We start from the raw sequence: 12102 nt of genomic DNA, 5'->3' as shown, positions 1-12102 counted from the left end.
TAACGCTTTATTTATTGTTGTCCTTAGTGGGATTTGAACCCAAGTCCCCAGCACTGCAAGGCAGCAGTGCTAACCACTGAGCCACCATGCTGCCCTTAGCATACATCTGCTATGCATGGTTGCTAAAATGGACAGAGATGTCAGCAGAGAGCACTGTGCTCGTGATGTCATCAGTGTTCCAAAAAGAAAGGAATTTCCTCTGTAGCATTCAGCAGCTAATAAGTCCTGGAAGGATTAAGATTTTTTTAATAGAAGTAATTTACAAATATGTTTAACTTTCTGCCACCAGTTGATTTAAAAGAAAAAAGGGTTTCACCGGAGTATCCCTTTAATCCCTTGTACATAACACTGTTGATGACATAGCCACAACTACTGCCCCACTTTTTTACTTAACCCAGTAAGCTTAAAAGCAATGCCAAAAACATCCTGCCAATGATAAACTAAGGGCTTATTCACACCACCACTGGGCACGGTCATGTCTGTTCAGCCCCAAAAAAAGAAAACCGAACTGACCCATTCCACAATGGACACCACAATGTCCCACTGGATTCCAATGACTTGAATGGGGTCCATCGAGTGTCCAGTATTTTACAGGAGTTGGGTGTTTTTTTTTCTCCACCATAGCGTTCCCTTCCTGTGGCAGTGTGAACTTAGCCTAAGAATAGCACTAACCTGGTTGAACCGATGCTGTTCACATCGTACACGCGCTGCAAACACAATTCAAAACATATCCATTTTTTTTTTAATCACATCAAGAAAAAAAATAGAAACTTTTCAGACAATCAAACAAAGTTTAATTTCAACATTTTGGCAGGAACGACCCATCGGTGGGGGAGGGATCGTTCTCCTGCCTTGGAAAGAAATTCTAGTAGGACCTAAAGAGGATTTGTCCCGGTATCATAGTAAAGGGGGATGTAGAGTATACAGTATAGCCCAAAAGGCATAACAAAAATATGGGGTCATTGATAGGAGCGATCAGAGAAGATTTATGAGGGGCGAGCAGCCCAGGCACCTGTTACCTGCGATCCCGTCTGCTGTATATCTGCACATATAGCAACCAGGGGCCGGGAACGCTCGTATTATAGGACTTTACTGTTCTCATACTATACATCCCTGGAAAGATCTGCTTTAAAGGGGTTGTGCGCCGCCCTGACTTTCGGAGCTCCGCACGCAGCGTCCGGAAGTTCATTACTCCGAACGCTGTGTGCGGGCTTCCGTGTTCGCGGCCGCCCGGCGGCCGCGAACACGGAAGCCCGCACACAGCGTTCGGAGTAATGAACTTCCGGACGCTGCGCGCGGAGCTCCGAAAGCCAGGGCGGCGCACAACCCCTTTAAAAGGGTACACCACTGAATTATTGTCTCTTTTTGCAGCCTGGGCAGAATGGAGAGACAATAAAAATTCAGTGGATAAAGAAGTAATCCGTTAGAAACATTTTCAAATCAACTGGCTCCAGAAAGCTATACAGATTTGTAAATTACTTCTATATAAAAAATCTTAATCCTTCCAGTACTTATCAGCTGCTGTATGCTCCACAGAAAGTTGTGTGGTTCTTTCCAGTCTGACCACAGCGCTCTCTGCTGACACCTCTGTTTGGAGAGGTTTGTTATGGGGATTTGCTCCTGCTCTGGAAAGTTTCTGACACGGACAGAGGTGTCAGCAGAGAGCACTGTGGTCAGACTGGAAAGAACTACATCACTTCCTGTGGAGCATACAGCCGCTGATAAGTACTGGAAGGATTAAGATTTTTTATATAGAAGTAATTTACTTTCTGGTATCAGTTATTTTGAAAACATTTGTTCTCCACCAGAGAACACCTTTGAGGCACTGACCTATCAATACAACATTGATTTAATTTCTGCAAATATTTATATTTCTCACCAAAACAGTGACACATTCTTCGTAAAATTTCCCTAGAAAAGAAAAAAATAATAGTCTCATACAGTAGCTGTGATTTCCCCTCATCCTGGGGTTTAGTAACACGGACGGTATCTACAGAGATAGCTGCACGTGGCCCCTCCATAGAGTCGCCCACAGGAACTTCTTTCCTAATATTCTGCATCGCAAAATAGCACTAAATGTTAGTGCCGCATAAAGTCCTTGGAATCTGGACGTAAACAGCAGAAACAGCTACAGTATAGCAGTATTATCTTTACAAGCTACAATATAGCAGCATTATGTTCTCAAGCTACAATATAGCAGTATTATCTTCCCAAGCTACAAAATATCAGTATTATCTTCCCAAGCTACAATATAGCAGTATTATCTTCACAAGTTACAATATAGCAGTATTATCTTCACAAGCTACAATATAGCAGTATTATCTTCACAAGCTACAATATAGCAGTATTATCTTCACAAGCTACAATATAGCAGTATTATCTTCACAAGCTACAATATAGCAGTATTATCTTCTCAAGTTACAATATAGCAGTATTATCTTCACAAGCTACAATATAGCAGTATTATCTTCACAAGCTACAATATAGCAGTATTATCTTCACACGCTACAATATAGCAGTATTATCTTCACAAGCTACAATAAACAGTATTATCTTCCCAAGCTACAATATAGCAGTATTATCTTCACAAGCTACAATATAGCAGTATTATCTTCACAAGCTACAATATAGCAGTATTATCTTCACAAGCTACAATATAGCAGTATTATCTTCTCAAGTTACAATATAGCAGTATTATCTTCCCAAGCTACAACATAGCAGTATTATCTTCACAAGCTACAAAATAGCAGTATTATCTTCCCAAGCTACAATATAGCAGTATTATCTTCCTAATCTACTATATAGCAGTATTATCTTCCTAAGCTACAAAATATCAGTATTATCTTCCCAAGCTACAATATAGAAGTATTATCTTCCTAATCTACTATATAACAGTATTATCTTTCTAAGCTACAAAATATCAGTATTATCTTCCCAAGCTACAATATAGAAGTATTATCTTCCTAATCTACTATATAACAGTATTATCTTTCTAAGCTACAAAATATCAGTATTATCTTCCCAAGCTATAGCAGTATTATTTTCCCAAGCTACAATATAGCAGTATTATTTTCCCAAGCTATAGCAGTCTTATTTTCCCAAGCTACTATATAGCAGTATTATCTTCCCAAGCTACAATATAGCAGTATTATGTTCCCAAGCTATAGCAGTATTATCTTTCCAAGCTATTATATAGCAGTATTATCTTCCCAGGAATATGACAACTTGTAGTTGTGCAGAATCTGCTCCATAGCGTTTGAAGACCAACCAACCTCTACTACAGACTTATCACATCTCAGGTCCAATGTCTTCACAGATATACAACCAAACCTCTAACAAAAAAATTATTCAGGAAAAAATTATTAAAAAAAACATTCTGGAAACACATTATTACATTCAGACGCATATGTTTCCATTGTGAATTATCTCCTAAGCTCAGTATCCCCAGTGTGAGAGACTTCCAGGCGTGGCAGCTAACCGCGCGGCCGGTCCAAGGGCCACTGTTGCTGATCTCCTTGGGATCTGAAATTTCTGGAATCCTGTTAGCGAGTTACATGCTGCCGCTGTTTGGTTAAGACTCGAGGATTCACAAAACAGAAGATTATCATCCTGCGTTTGCAGATTCTCTTTTTCTGGAGTTAAAGGCAGGAAGGGATCTGGGGAAGGAAATAAGAGGGAAAAAGGTCAGAATTAAAATATTCTATCATTTCTACTCGTGCTCTGTTATAAGTACAGTTATGGATTTATTGCAAGGATTTTACCAAAATACCAAAATGTTCGCCCTTTCTATGCAGGAAACCAATCAAATTTCTATATTCTACATATATATCTAGATGTATTTATTATACATACTATGAATGATCGCTGCATTAGTAACCCCATCTTAAAGGGGTATTCCAGTAAAAAACATTTTTTTGGTTTCAAATCAACTGGCTCCAGAAAGTTTAACAGATTTGTAAATTACTTCTATTAAAAAATCTTAATCCTTCCAGTATTTATCAGCTGATGAAATTGAGTTGTTCTCTTCTGTCTGACAACAGTGCTCTCTGCTGACACCTCTGGCTGTATCAGGAACTGTCCAGAGCAGGAGAGGTTTGCTATGGGGATTTGCTCCTACTCTGGACTTTTCCTGAGACAGACAGAGGTGTCAGCAGAGAGCACTGTGCTCAGACAGGAGAGAACAACTAAACTAAACAAATGTGACACAAGCCGTTTCAGGATTGCATCTCTGTCCCAGAATGAAGGAGCATTGTCAGGAGAGGATGTGGTGGACCCCCAGGGTGGGCCTGGGCAGGCTGGAACTCTGGGGGCCTGTATGAATGTGAAGAAGGTGGTAAAGGTATCCGCTGGAAGGGTCTACCTAAGCTAGGATCCCAGGAATATCACAGGGTCATATCCCTCGGCTTTCTCCAGCAAACGATGATCCGGACATTATTCTTTTGTAGACAATTCTAAAAGTCCTCTCCATGGAGGCATTCATTCCACGCTGGAGATCTTGACGTTGTTGTCTACCCTAGTGACCAGCATAGATTGGCCCATGCTGATAGCCGTAAGGATTTCCAAACTTATGGTCGGTATTGACTAATGAGTATTGAGAGGAGAATATTGATGCTGGGGGTAGAAGATTCCTCGAAGAAGGACAGCGATGGGTCTGGAAAAAATGCTGAGAAAAAAGCTCTAGATTCTTGCCTGCATTGGCTTTCACCTGACCCAGAAGTACGTTGGAAGAGAAGGCGGTCACTGTCAAGTTTATCAACCAGACTAAAGAAAAGATCCATAGACTCCACATTTGACTGGGGCGAGATGGAGGTGTAGATGCAGATTTCCCTTTGTCCCAATTCTTGCAGATACCATTAGGTTTAAGGAAAATCATGGGGCCCAGGACCACCAAGGGCACACAGTGTCTCTATATGCCCGTACAGAACTGGCCCAGCGATGCCCAATAGTAGGAGGGGTGTAACAGGCAGAAGCCCTATATTAACTCTGTCTTGGTGCTGCACAACAAGACCCACACATAGCAAAGTCCAGCAACCAATACATAGACGGTAATGGTCTCCAACATAGTCTCTCTCAGGCCACTGCCAACCAAAGACACACAGGCCGCGGTGCAGAGTAGCCAGGGCACAAGCCTTATCCATTGTGTCTCCTTAAAGCGTACCAGTCAGATTCACCGCCCCCCCCCCCCCCCCCCCCCAAAAAAGAAAACAGTTATATGTTGCTCGGTACCACATCCTGACCATGTACTTCTATTATTTACAACCTATATTTCTTACAGAATTACCTTTATTTACTTGCTATCATTGCTCAGTGAGGTTTCTGTCCATGCAAAGGCAGGGGGCGTGTCACTCTCTTCTCCTCACTGTGATGACTCCTCCCTCTCCCTCACTCTGCTCTGACTCACAGAGGGCCCTGCATCTGCCTGCAGCCCTGTCAATCACTCATGGTGTTTATGATGTGTCGATGAGCACTGGACACTGCAGGATTGGTATGTGTCCCAGGAGGCAGGGGGACCCCTAGTGGCCACTTTTTTGACTGGCTTTTTCAGTATGAAATACTGAATTTTTTTTTGATGAAAACTACTGCAAAACACATTGTTTTTGCATGGTTTATAACATTTCAAAAGTTATTGTATCTGACAGCGCCCATTTAAGTCCGTAAAAAGATGGCAGCAGGCAGGACTACAAGCACCTGGGAAGATTCAAATGTTTGGAGGGATCAGGAGAGATTATGACCAGCAGATCTAGAAGGTGTCCGGACACCTTAACTCTTATGGCTGTAAATCTGATTCACCGAGATTATACAAGAACTTTCTGCTATCGTTCTCTGGAAAGTAATTCACAGCTCCATTCCGAGGATTCCTGTACTGTATATCCTGATCTGCACTAGTTATAGGATGATCTGCTCTAGTTATAGGATGATCTGCTCTAGTTATAGGATGACCTGATCTAGTTATAGGGTGATCTGCTCTAGTTATATGATGATCTGCACTAGTTATAGGATGATCTGCTCTAGTTATAGGATGATCTGCTGTAGTTATAGGATGATCTGCTCTAGTTATAGGGTGATCTGCTCTAGTTATAGGATGATCTGCACTAGTTATAGGATGATCCGCTCTAGTTATAGGGTGATCTGCTCTAGTTATAGGATGATCTGCTCTAGTTATAGGATGATCTGCTGTAGTTATAGGATGATCTGCTCTAGTTATAGGGTGATCTGCTCTAGTTATAGGATGATCCGCTCTAGTTATAGGGTGATCTGCTCTAGTTATAGGATGATCTGCTCTAGTTATAGGATGATCTGCTCTAGTTATAGGATGATCTGCTCTAGTTATAGGATGATCTGCTCTAGTTATAGGATGATCTGCTCTAGTTATAGGATGATCCGCTCTAGTTATAGGGTGATCTGCTCTAGTTATAGGATGATCTGCTCTAGTTATAGGATGATCTGCTCTAGTTATAGGATGATCTGCTCTAGTTATAGGATGATCTGCTCTAGTTATAGGATGATCTGCTCTAGTTATAGGATGATCTGCTCTAGTTATAGGATGATCTGCTCTAGTTATAGGATGATCTGCTCTAGTTATAGGGTGATCTGCTCTAGTTATAGGGTGATCTGCTCTAGTTATAGGGTGATCTCCTCTAGTGATAGGATGATCTGCTGTAGTTATAGGATGATCTGCACTAGTTATAGAATGATCTGCTCTAGTTATAGGGTGATATGCTCTAGTTATAGGGTGATCTGCTCTAGTTATAGAGTGATCTGCAGTAGTTATAGGATGATCTGATTTAGTTATAGAATGATCTGCTCTAGTTATAGGATGATCTGCTCTAGTTATAGGGTGATCTGCTCTAGTTATAGAATGATCTGCTCTAGTTATAGGATGATCTGCTCTAGTTATAGGTTGATCTGCTCTAGTTATAGGATGATCTGCTCTAGTTATAGGGTGATCTGCTCTAGTTATAGGATGATCTGCTGTAGTTATAGGATGATCTGCTCTAGTTATAGGGTGATCTGCTCTAGTTATAGGATGATCTGCTCTAGGTATAGGATGATCTGCTCTAGTTATAGGATGATCTGCTCTAGTTATAGAATGATCTGCTCTAGTTATAGGATGATCTGCTCTAGTTATAGGATGATCTGCTCTAGTTATAGGATGATCTGCTCTAGTTATAGGATGATCTGCTCTAGTTATAGGTTGATCTGCTCTAGTTATAGGATGATCTGCTCTAGTTATAGGGTGATCTGCTCTAGTTATAGGATGATCTGCTGTAGTTATAGGATGATCTGCTCTAGTTATAGGGTGATCTGCTCTAGTTATAGGGTGATCTGCTCTAGTTATAGGATGATCTGCTCTAGGTATAGGATGATCTGCTCTAGTTATAGGATGATCTGCTCTAGTTATAGAATGATCTGCTCTAGTTATAGGATGATCTGCTCTAGTTATAGGATGATCTGCTCTAGTTATAGGATGATCTGCTCTAGGTATAGGATGATCTGCTCTAGTTATAGGATGATCTGCTCTAGTTATAGGATGATCCGCTCTAGTTATAGGATGATCTGCTCTAGTTATAGAATGATCTGCTCTAGTTAAAGGGTGATCTGCTCTAGTTATAGGGTGATCTGCTGTAGTTATAAGGTGATCTGCTCTAGTTATAGGATGATCTGCTCTAGTTATAGGGTGATCTGCTCTAGTTATAGGATGATCTGCTCTAGTTATAGGGTGATCTGCTCTAGTTATAGGGTGATCTGCTCTAGTTATAGCGTGATCTGCTCTAGTTATAGGATGATCTGCTCTAGTTATAGGGTGATCTGCTCTAGTTATAGAATGATCCGCTCTAGTTATAGGATGATCTGCTCTAGTTATAGGATGATCTGCTCTAGTTATAGGGTGATCTGCTCTAGTTATAGGATGATCTGCTCTAGTTATAGGATGATCCGCTCTAGTTATAGGGTGATCTGCTCTAGTTATAGGGTGATCTGCTGTAGTTATAGGATGATCCGCTCTAGTTATAGGGTGATCCGCTCTAGTTATAGGATGATCCGCTCTAGTTATAGGGTGATCTGCTCTAGTTATAGTGTGATCTGCTGTAGTTATAGGATGATCTTCTCTAGTTATAGGGTGATCTGCTCTAGTTATAGGATGATCCGCTCTAGTTATAGGGTGATCTGCTCTAGTGATAGGGTGATCTGCTCTAGTTATAGGGTGATCTGCTCTAGTTATAGGATGATCTGCTCTAGTTATAGGGTGATCTGCTCTAGTTATAGGATGATCTGCTCTAGTTATAGGGTGATCTGCTCTAGTTATAGGGTGATCTGCTCTAGTTATAGGGTGATCTGCTCTAGTTATAGGATGATCCTCTCTAGTTATAGGGTGATCTCCTCTAGTTATAGGGTGATCTGCTCTATTTATAGGATGATCTGCTCTAGTTATAGGGTGATCTGCTCTAGTTATAGGATGACCTGCTCTAGTTATAGGATGATCTGCTCTAGTTATAGGATGATCTGCTCTAGTTATAGGATGATCTGCTCTAGTTATAGGGTGATCTGCTCTAGTTATAGGGTGATCTGCTCTAGTTATAGGGTGATCTGCTCTATTTATAGGATGATCTGCTCTAGTTATAGGGTGATCTGCTCTAGTTATAGGATGATCTGCTCTAGTTATAGGATGATCTGCTCTAGTTATAGGGTGATCTGCTCTAGTTATAGGGTGATCTGCTCTAGTTATAGGATGATCTGCTCTAGTTATAGGGTGATCTGCTCTAGTTATAGAATGATCTGCTCTAGTTATAGGGTGATCTGCTCTAGTTATAGGGTGATCTGCTCTAGTTATAGGATGATCCGCTGTAGTTATAGGGTGATCTGCTCTAGTTATAGGATGATCTGCTCTAGTTATATGATGATCTGCTCTAGTTATAGGGTGATCTGCTCTAGTTATAGGGTGATCTGCTCTAGTTATAGGATGATCTGCTCTAGTTATAGGATGATCTGCTCTAGTTATAGGGTGATCTGCTCTAGTTATAGGATGATCTGCTCTAGTTATAGGGTCATTTGCTCTAGTTATAGGATGATCTGCTCTAGTTATAGGGTGATCCACTTTAGTTATAGGATGATCTGCTCTAGTTATAGGGTGATCTGCTCTAGTTATAGGGTGATCTGCTCTAGTTATAGCGTGATCTGCTCTAGTTATAGGATGATCTGCTCTAGTTATAGGGTGATCTGCTCTAGTTATAGAATGATCCGCTCTAGTTATAGGATGATCTGCTCTAGTTATAGGATGATCTGCTCTAGTTATAGGGTGATCTGCTCTAGTTATAGGATGATCTGCTCTAGTTATAGGATGATCCGCTCTAGTTATAGGGTGATCTGCTCTAGTTATAGGGTGATCTGCTGTAGTTATAGGATGATCCGCTCTAGTTATAGGGTGATCCGCTCTAGTTATAGGATGATCCGCTCTAGTTATAGGGTGATCTGCTCTAGTTATAGTGTGATCTGCTGTAGTTATAGGATGATCTTCTCTAGTTATAGGGTGATCTGCTCTAGTTATAGGATGATCCGCTCTAGTTATAGGGTGATCTGCTCTAGTGATAGGGTGATCTGCTCTAGTTATAGGGTGATCTGCTCTAGTTATAGGATGATCTGCTCTAGTTATAGGGTGATCTGCTCTAGTTATAGGATGATCTGCTCTAGTTATAGGGTGATCTGCTCTAGTTATAGGGTGATCTGCTCTAGTTATAGGGTGATCTGCTCTAGTTATAGGATGATCCTCTCTAGTTATAGGGTGATCTCCTCTAGTTATAGGGTGATCTGCTCTATTTATAGGATGATCTGCTCTAGTTATAGGGTGATCTGCTCTAGTTATAGGATGACCTGCTCTAGTTATAGGATGATCTGCTCTAGTTATAGGATGATCTGCTCTAGTTATAGGATGATCTGCTCTAGTTATAGGGTGATCTGCTCTAGTTATAGGGTGATCTGCTCTAGTTATAGGGTGATCTGCTCTATTTATAGGATGATCTGCTCTAGTTATAGGGTGATCTGCTCTAGTTATAGGATGATCTGCTCTAGTTATAGGATGATCTGCTCTAGTTATAGGGTGATCTGCTCTAGTTATAGGGTGATCTGCTCTAGTTATAGGATGATCTGCTCTAGTTATAGGGTGATCTGCTCTAGTTATAGAATGATCTGCTCTAGTTATAGGGTGATCTGCTCTAGTTATAGGGTGATCTGCTCTAGTTATAGGATGATCCGCTGTAGTTATAGGGTGATCTGCTCTAGTTATAGGATGATCTGCTCTAGTTATATGATGATCTGCTCTAGTTATAGGGTGATCTGCTCTAGTTATAGGGTGATCTGCTCTAGTTATAGGATGATCTGCTCTAGTTATAGGATGATCTGCTCTAGTTATAGGGTGATCTGCTCTAGTTATAGGATGATCTGCTCTAGTTATAGGGTCATTTGCTCTAGTTATAGGATGATCTGCTCTAGTTATAGGGTGATCCACTCTAGTTATAGGATGATCTGCTCTAGTTATAGGGTGATCCACTCTAGTTATAGAATGATCTGCTGTAGGTATAGGGTGATCTGCTCTAGTTATAGGATGATCTGCTCTAGTTATAGGATGATCTGCTCTAGTTATAGGGTGATCTGCTGTAGTTATAGGATGATCCGCTCTAGTTATAGGATGATCCGCTCTAGTTATAGGCTGATCTGCTCTAGTTATAGGATGATCTGCTGTAGTTATAGGGTGATCTACTCTAGTTATAGGGTGATCTGCTGTAGTTATAGGATGATCCGCTCTAGTTATAGGATGATCTGCTGTAGTTATAGGATGATCTGCTCTAGTTATAGGATGATCCGCTCTAGTTATAGGCTGATCTGCTCTAGTTATAGGATGATCTGCTGTAGTTATAGGGTGATCTACTCTAGTTATAGGGTGATCTGCTCTAGTTATAGGACAGGATAATGCATTATTTCAAGTTTTTACCCTTAGTATCTGGCGCAGGTTGTACAGTCTTCTCAGACTCCTCACACTTCCTCGGAGGAGACCGTAGAGCCGCAGATTTCTCTGACACGTTTCTCGACTTAATCAGAGAGATGTAGAATTCCTCCAGAGGCTGAGACAGACGTTCTCCATCACTTCTCTTCGGAATGTCATTTATTTTCTGTAAATTAAAAAAAAAAAGTGTAACAGTCATTCAGGGCACAATATAAATCACCCCTGACCCCCCAAAAAAGAGCCCAGGTGTAAATACTCACCCCCGGAACGGTCGTCTCCTCCTGATGTTTAACAAGGTCTTGTGCAGTTGGTTTTAAAGCTTCATCCGGAGTCACCGTACCCCCAGAGAAAGACCACACTTCATCCCATATATCTTCACCAATAGGAAAAGCTTCTAGGTAGGGTAATTCAGGCTCAGGCTCTTTGTTAACCTAAACATATATATAAGGGCAGATCTATAACCATGTTGTCTTACTAAAAGGAGTAATCCTAAGATCACCCAAGGGTAGGTGATGGTGGGATCCTAAATAATGATGTAAATGGGGTCTGAGTGCCCTATCCTTAAGGGGTATTCCGCCCCTAGACATCTTATCCCCTATTCAAAGGATAGGGGATAAGATGTCTGATCGCAGGGGTGCCTTCACTCCGTGCCGGATGACTGGCGATACGGGACGGAGGCTCTTGACGGGCTGTCAAGCACCCTCCCATAGACTTGCAATGAGGGGGCGGACATCACATCATGAGGGGGGCATGACCTTGACGTCACGAGCCTCCGGAGCAGCACCCGACACTCTAAATGCCCCTTTAAGGCCTCTAAGCCCTATAAGTCATCTAAGCCCTATAAGTGTCTTGGAGATAAAGGGCACAGAATCTTATTTAAGTTTTTTTTTTTTTTTTTTACCACTTTTTGCTGAATATCTCGTTGGAAAAGATTTTTTTTAAATCAACTGGTGCCAGAAAGTTATAAACAGATTTTTAAATTACTTCTATTTAAAATTCTTAATCCTTCCAGTACTTATCAGCTGCTGTATAATACAAAGGAAGTTAATATTTTTTTTTTCTGTCTGTCCATGATGCTCTCTGCTGACACCTCTGTCCATGTCAGG

At 41.2% G+C, this 12102-nt stretch overlaps 1 long non-coding RNA gene across 1 annotated transcript; it reads right to left on the bottom strand.

The window, feature by feature from the left end:
* Nucleotides 1-1745: 1745 nt before the first annotated feature.
* LOC130298416 (uncharacterized) lies at nt 1746-11421 on the bottom strand. The gene is made up of 3 exons (XR_008849784.1): nt 11257-11421; nt 10985-11162; nt 1746-3656 (listed from the first exon to the last, which is right to left on the bottom strand). It is a non-coding gene; the product is annotated as an uncharacterized LOC130298416 (long non-coding RNA).
* Nucleotides 11422-12102: the final 681 nt, after the last annotated feature.

Source organism: Hyla sarda, assembly GCF_029499605.1.
Source record: "Hyla sarda isolate aHylSar1 chromosome 7 unlocalized genomic scaffold, aHylSar1.hap1 SUPER_7_unloc_1, whole genome shotgun sequence".
NCBI lineage: Eukaryota > Metazoa > Chordata > Amphibia > Anura > Hylidae > Hyla > Hyla sarda.
This window is presented reverse-complemented; position numbering and strand designations above follow the sequence as displayed.